This window comes from Macaca nemestrina, chromosome 20, assembly GCF_043159975.1.
Source record: "Macaca nemestrina isolate mMacNem1 chromosome 20, mMacNem.hap1, whole genome shotgun sequence".
Classification (NCBI taxonomy): Eukaryota; Metazoa; Chordata; class Mammalia; order Primates; family Cercopithecidae; genus Macaca; species Macaca nemestrina.
Genome location: NC_092144.1, coordinates 54,691,801 through 54,697,852, shown reverse-complemented (window position 1 = coordinate 54,697,852; position 6,052 = coordinate 54,691,801). Strand labels below are relative to the sequence as shown.

The following is a 6,052-nucleotide window of genomic DNA, read 5'->3' as shown; positions in this document are numbered from 1 at the left end:
TTAAGAGCTCTTAATAAAAGGAGAAAACACATAGTGAAGTGAGGGATTGAGGCTCCTTAGGAGAGGTAGGCATGAAATGCTTAGAATCCTGGGAATTGCAGGGGTGGAGAGAGTCAGAATGAGATTTGCTGAAGGTAAAGAGAGTGAGGAGACAAGGATATCTCCATGGTTTCTTGCCAGGGCAACTGGATGACTGACAGGTCACTTTCTGAGCAACTCTGGGATAAGGAGAGAAATGAAGAATTTGCTTCATGTCAAGAATTTAGACATGTCAAGAATCAGTTGGAGAATCAAGTAGGCAATTGTTCATAAAAGTCTAGATAGATCATGGCTGGAGAAACACATTTGAGAGTTGTCAGTGGGATTTAAAGTTATGGGGCTGGATGAACTCCTCTGTCAGGATGGTCCCCAAGAGCACCTCATGCTCAAAGATTTTCTAGAGGAATTCACAGGACCCAATTGTTAACCTCATGGTTATAGTTTATTACAGCAAAAGGATGGAGAATAAAATTGGCAAAGGGAAAAGGTGCATGGGGTGAAGTCTGGAGGATACCCTGCACCAGCTTCCAAGTGTTCTCTTTCAGTGGAGTCACATGGTGTATTAGTCTGCTTTCTGTTGCCTATAACAGGGTAATTTGTTTTAAAAAGGAAATTTATTTCATACAGTTATGGAGGCTTAGAAGTCTAAGGTCAATGGGTTGCATCTGGTAAGAGCCTTCTTGCTGGTGGGGACTCTGTAGAGTCCTGAAGGGGTACAGGGGTTCACATGCCAAGGGGACTGAGTGTGGTAACATGTTAGCTCAGGTTTCTCTTCCTTTTCTTATGAAGCTACCAGTTCCACTCCCATGATAACCCGTTAATCCGTTAGTCCATGAATGGATTAATCCATTCATGAAGGCAAAGCCCTCGTGAGCCAATCACCTCTTAAAAGCCCCCATCTTTCAATATTGCCATACTGGGGATTAAGTTTCAACATGAGTTTTGGAGGAGACAAATATCCAAACCATAGCACATGGGAAATCCCCCAGCAATGATGTGTGATGACGTGTGTGAAGCATTGACACCGAGGGAAACTCACCTAAACCTGGGTGTCCATGGTTTTTTGTAAAGGGTCAGTCACTGACGCTCCAGACTCCAGATGTTCCTCCATAAATCACACTGTTAGTATAAACCATCTGGACAAACTGGTACAGCACGGCTCGAGGCCTCAGGCAAACAAAAGGACTCTTACCAGATAGGATATTATGAGAGCTCAGTTCCCAGAGCTGCCCAAAGGCTAGTCAGGAAAACAGGACTTTTCTTGGGAACTTACAGGGTTTGAGCAATAGGCCTGTATGTCAACCCCAAGCAGAGTGGATGAAGACAAGGCAAGGGACAGGCTGACAGCTGATTCCTGGGTCCCTCTGATGTTTACAGGAGACATCAAGCAAAGGAGACAGAAAAGGACTGTTAACACGGGGGAAACCAATACTGAAAACTCCTGGAAATGAAGAAAGAGTTTTCAGAATGGGTTGTTGCTATCCTCAGAGCTGAATGGCTATCATGATGATGATAACATTAATTCAGATTTTAAAAATTAATCATTAGATGTGATACAAGAGACTAGAGTTAGGATCCTAAGGGTTGCACTCAGTAGTGCCAGAAACACCACCCTATTTGAATGCTGGGAACTTTCCTCTTTCCTGCCAAAAAATGTCCCCCTCCCCCGACATCCTAGAGACAGATCATGCCCTTCTACCCTCTAGTGACTCTTACTTTTGTCTTCTATTATTTATAGTAAATGGATTCATAATTTTCTTGCTCTTCACTGTATGTTGAGCCCTTACCCAATTCCTGGCCAGTAAACAGAACCTTAATATGGAACTTTGGTGTCAGCTCTTCCCCAGACAGTTGATAGATAAATCTCTAGATTAGATGGGCATCTTTCTAGAATTCTTTCTAGAATGTTCCTGAGTGGTAACTCTTTTTTTTTTTTAATTTTTTTTTATTTATTCATTTATTTATTTATTTTGAGACAGGGTCTGGCTCTGTCACTGAGGCTGGAGTGTAGTAGCGTGATCTTGGTTCATTGCAACCTCTGCCTCCTTGGCTCAAGCAATCCTTCCTACCTCAGCCTCCTGAATAGCTGGGACTACAGACTTGTGCCACCAGGCCTGGCTAATTTTTGTATTTTTTGTAGAGATGGGGTTTTGCCATGTTGCCCAGGCTGGTCTCAAACTCCTGGGCTCAAGTGATCCTCCTGCTCCGGCTTCCCAAAGTGCTGGGATTACAGTCATGAGCCACTGCCCCCAGCAGTGGTAATTCTTCTAAAGTCCTGTAATATTAGGTTAAGTTAGGATTTATAGGTTCCTGGAAGTAAACACTACCACTTTGTTCATTTTGAAAGAAAATAAAAAAGACTAAACAAAAGACAGATAAACAAAGTCAGTTTTACATTTTATAGTACTAATGCTCTATTTTCTGAATTTTTTTTGAGACAGAGTCTCGCTCTGTTGCCCAGGATAGAGTGCAGTGGTACGATCTCGGCTCATTGCAGCCTCTGCCTCCCGGGTTCAAGCGATTCTTCTGCCTCAGACTCCTGAGTAGCTGGGATTACAGGCATGCATCACCATGCCTGTCTAATTTTTGTATTTTTAAAGTAGACACAGGGTTTCGCCATGTTAGACAGACTGGTCTCGAACTCTTGACCTCATGATTGGTCCTGGGATTACAGGTGTGAGCCACTGCGCCTGGCCTATTTTCTGAATATCTTAAACAATTAGCAGAAAAATAAATGAAGTGAAAAAAGGAAGATGAGCTAACACTCAAGGCATCCCATTCTGATTTTGTCATATTTGTATTTGCAGATCAATCTGCAAGATTTTACATATTTACAACACAGCTAGCAACACGGCATTTCTATGTGTCCATTTTCTCTTTCAGTAAGGTTTTGAGGGTTTCTTCAGATGACCTATATTTATCTTACTAAATTTTTTTATAAGGCTTTTTTTTTTTTTTTTTTTTTTTTTGCTTTTTCTGTCTTGTTTGCAAACTTAGTATTACTTGGATGTAGAGGAAAGATATTGACGTGTAGACAAGGGGCAATATAATGTAAAAGTTAAGAGTGTGGACTCTAGAGTTCAACTTCTTGGTCTCAAATTCCAACTCTATCCTAATACAGTCTAGGGTAAGTTACTTATCTCTAGGCTTCAGTTTTGTCTTCTGTAAAATGTAAATAACAGTCTCATTTCACAAGAGTTGTGGTGAGGACTAAATGAGAAAAAATAATATACGCTATATATAATATATTAAATATATAATATGTATTATATGTAATATATATGTATATATGTAATACATATTATATATTTAATATATTGTATATAAAATATGGATCTTACAAGACTGCTTAGCACCGAGTTTCACATAAAGGTTTATTATTATTAGCATAGAGTGTAACATAAATGTTTATTATTACTTGTATCACATTTAATTACTTTTAAACTCTCCTCGATGTTAATTGCTTTTAGTTAACTCTCTTGGGTCTTCTGCTAGTAACATCTGGAAATAATTTTGTATTGTTTGTACCCAGTAGTTATAACATATATCTATTTTGTATTGAAGTTTTCTTTTTAAAACCAGTTCTCGTTAGACATACGCTGAAATGTAGCATTTCACAGACAAAATAAAATAATATGTAGAATTTGCTTTAAAATCCCTGAGAGATGAAGAGAGTGGAAAGCACAATATAGGTGGAAGTACAGATGAAACAAGACTGAGTGAAAATAGTTAAGTTGGATGACATAGGTCATAGGGGGTCATTCATTGAGTCCCTACTTTTGTTTTGAAATTTACAAAATAAAAGGTTAAAAAAAATAAGCTACTTACTTCAATTTAGAAACCAACGTCACATTTAACCCTCAAACCTCGGAGATATGCCCATTAAAAGAACACAAACAAGAATGTCTCTTTTAGTAATACTGTTTTGAAATGGTAGCCAATATAATCCAACATGAAAGAGAAAGTCTAATTTAAAATACTGGTAAGGAAAAAATGAAATTGTAGATAACTGTCTCAATAGAAAAGCCAAGACAACTGGAGTATTATAAGAATTAATAACATTGCAGTAGGTTAACCAGATACAAAATAAGTATTTTTTAAAAGATCAACCACAATAACTAATAATAAGAAACTTGGCGCCGGGCCGGTGGCTCACGCCTGTAATCACAGCACTTTGGGAGACTGAGACGGGTGGATCACAAGGTCAGGAGATCGAGACCATCCTGGCTAACACGGTGAAACCTCGTCTCTACTAAAAATACAAAAATAAAATAAAATAAAAAAGTAAAAATTAGCTGGACGTGGTGGCGGGCGCCTGTAGCCCCAGCTACTGGGGAGGCTAAGGCAGGAGAATGGTGTGAACCTGCGAGGCGGAGCTTGCAGTGAGCCGAGATCACGCCACTGCACTCCAGCCTGGGGGACAGAGCGAGACTCCGTCTCAAAAACAAAACAAAACAAAACAAAACAAAACAGCTTTGGGAATAGATTACATTTCAAATAGTAGTAATTCGTTATTGTTAAAGGTCAGAATTTACGTGAAGAAAACTACAGGAATGCTTTGACAAGCATTTTTAAAAAACTAAGATTATGTATTTTCATACAGCAGGGCTCCAATTTTCAGCTACCTCCCTGGTAGGACGAAAATTAACACAACTCCCTCATAGGGTGATTGGGCTGGATAATGAGATATCAAAGTGTTTAATACAGAGACAGGAAGCTTTATTTAGTCAACAAATATTTATTGAGCATCTATCATGTGCAAGGTCTCTCTGTTTTATTTTTTTAGGTGTTGGTGATGCAGCAGTGATCAACATCGATACAAATGCTTTTCCTTATGGAATTGACATTGTAGTGGTGAAGGCAGACAGTAGACCAAATAAATACTTAAAATATATAGTGTGCTAGATAGTGAAAAGTTCTTTAGAGAAAAAAATAAAAGATGAAGGAGGAGGCAGGGAGCATATGGGGAGGGAAGGGTTTGCTTGCAAGTTCACAACGGGTAGTGGGGTAATCCCTAATGAGAAGATGATGTTCCCCTAATGAGCAGACGGTGAGAACCAAATGAATCCCTCAGGACAGGCTGCCAAGGAGTGCAAACAGCACATGCAAACGCCCGGGGGTTGCAGTCTGCTGGATCTGTTGGAGAATGGGGAAAATGTGCAAAGCAAATGGGCAAGAAATGAGGGCAAAAAGAAAAGGGGGCCGGGCGCGGTGGCTCACGCCTGTAATCCCAGCACTTTGGGAGGCCGAGGCGGGCGGATCACCTGAGGTCAGGAGTTGGAGACCAACCTGGCCAACGTGGTGAAAACCTGTATCTACTAAAAATACAAAAATTAGCTGGGCGCCTGTAATCCCAGCTACTCAGGAGGCTGAGGCAGGAGAATCGCTTGAATCCGTGAGGTGAAGGTTGCTGTGAGCCGAGATCGCGCTATTACACTCCAGCCTGGGCGACAAGAGCGAAATTTCGTCTCAAAACAAAAACAAAACAAAAACAAACAAACAAACAGAGAAAAGGGGAGAGGTGGGGGAACTGATCATTCAGGCCTTATAGGCAGACAAAGAACTTAAAATTTAAAAATAAAATGATTCTTTATATTTTACTATTATTAAATGTAAAAACATAGATTCCTGAAGGGTTCGGTAGACGCTCCCTCCAGTGTAAAATGGGGATGTCGCAACTGTCTCACAGGTTTCCCCCTCGACTAGAGGAGACAGTGGGTCGCGCGCAGCGTCTCACAGGAAGGGGCACCCAGGAAGGGTCCCCGCCTTTTCTATTCGTTCTGAAGTCATGCCAGAGCGACTCCCTACGCGTCGATGCACTGGCTTCGGCCTCCCGGTCCCGCGTCTGGTCTTAGGGCTCCCCTAGACCTACCTGCACAAGCACAGGTGCAGCACCCCTCCAGGCACCGGACGCCGACGCCCGCTCAGCTTCTGACCGGGTCCACCGCCCCACTTCCTTGGAGGAGCCGGAACCCCGCCCACTCACCGCCCGCGCCGCGGAGGCTTCTGGGAA

General features: G+C 41.5%; 1 long non-coding RNA gene across 1 annotated transcript; it reads right to left on the bottom strand.

Moving 5' to 3' along the window:
* Positions 1–4,757: 4,757 nt before the first annotated feature.
* On the bottom strand, positions 4,758–6,006 carry LOC139360312 (uncharacterized). The gene is made up of 2 exons (XR_011617632.1): positions 5,912–6,006; positions 4,758–5,482 (listed from the first exon to the last, which is right to left on the bottom strand). It is a non-coding gene; the product is annotated as an uncharacterized lncRNA (long non-coding RNA).
* Between the last annotated feature and the right edge of the window lie 46 nt (positions 6,007–6,052).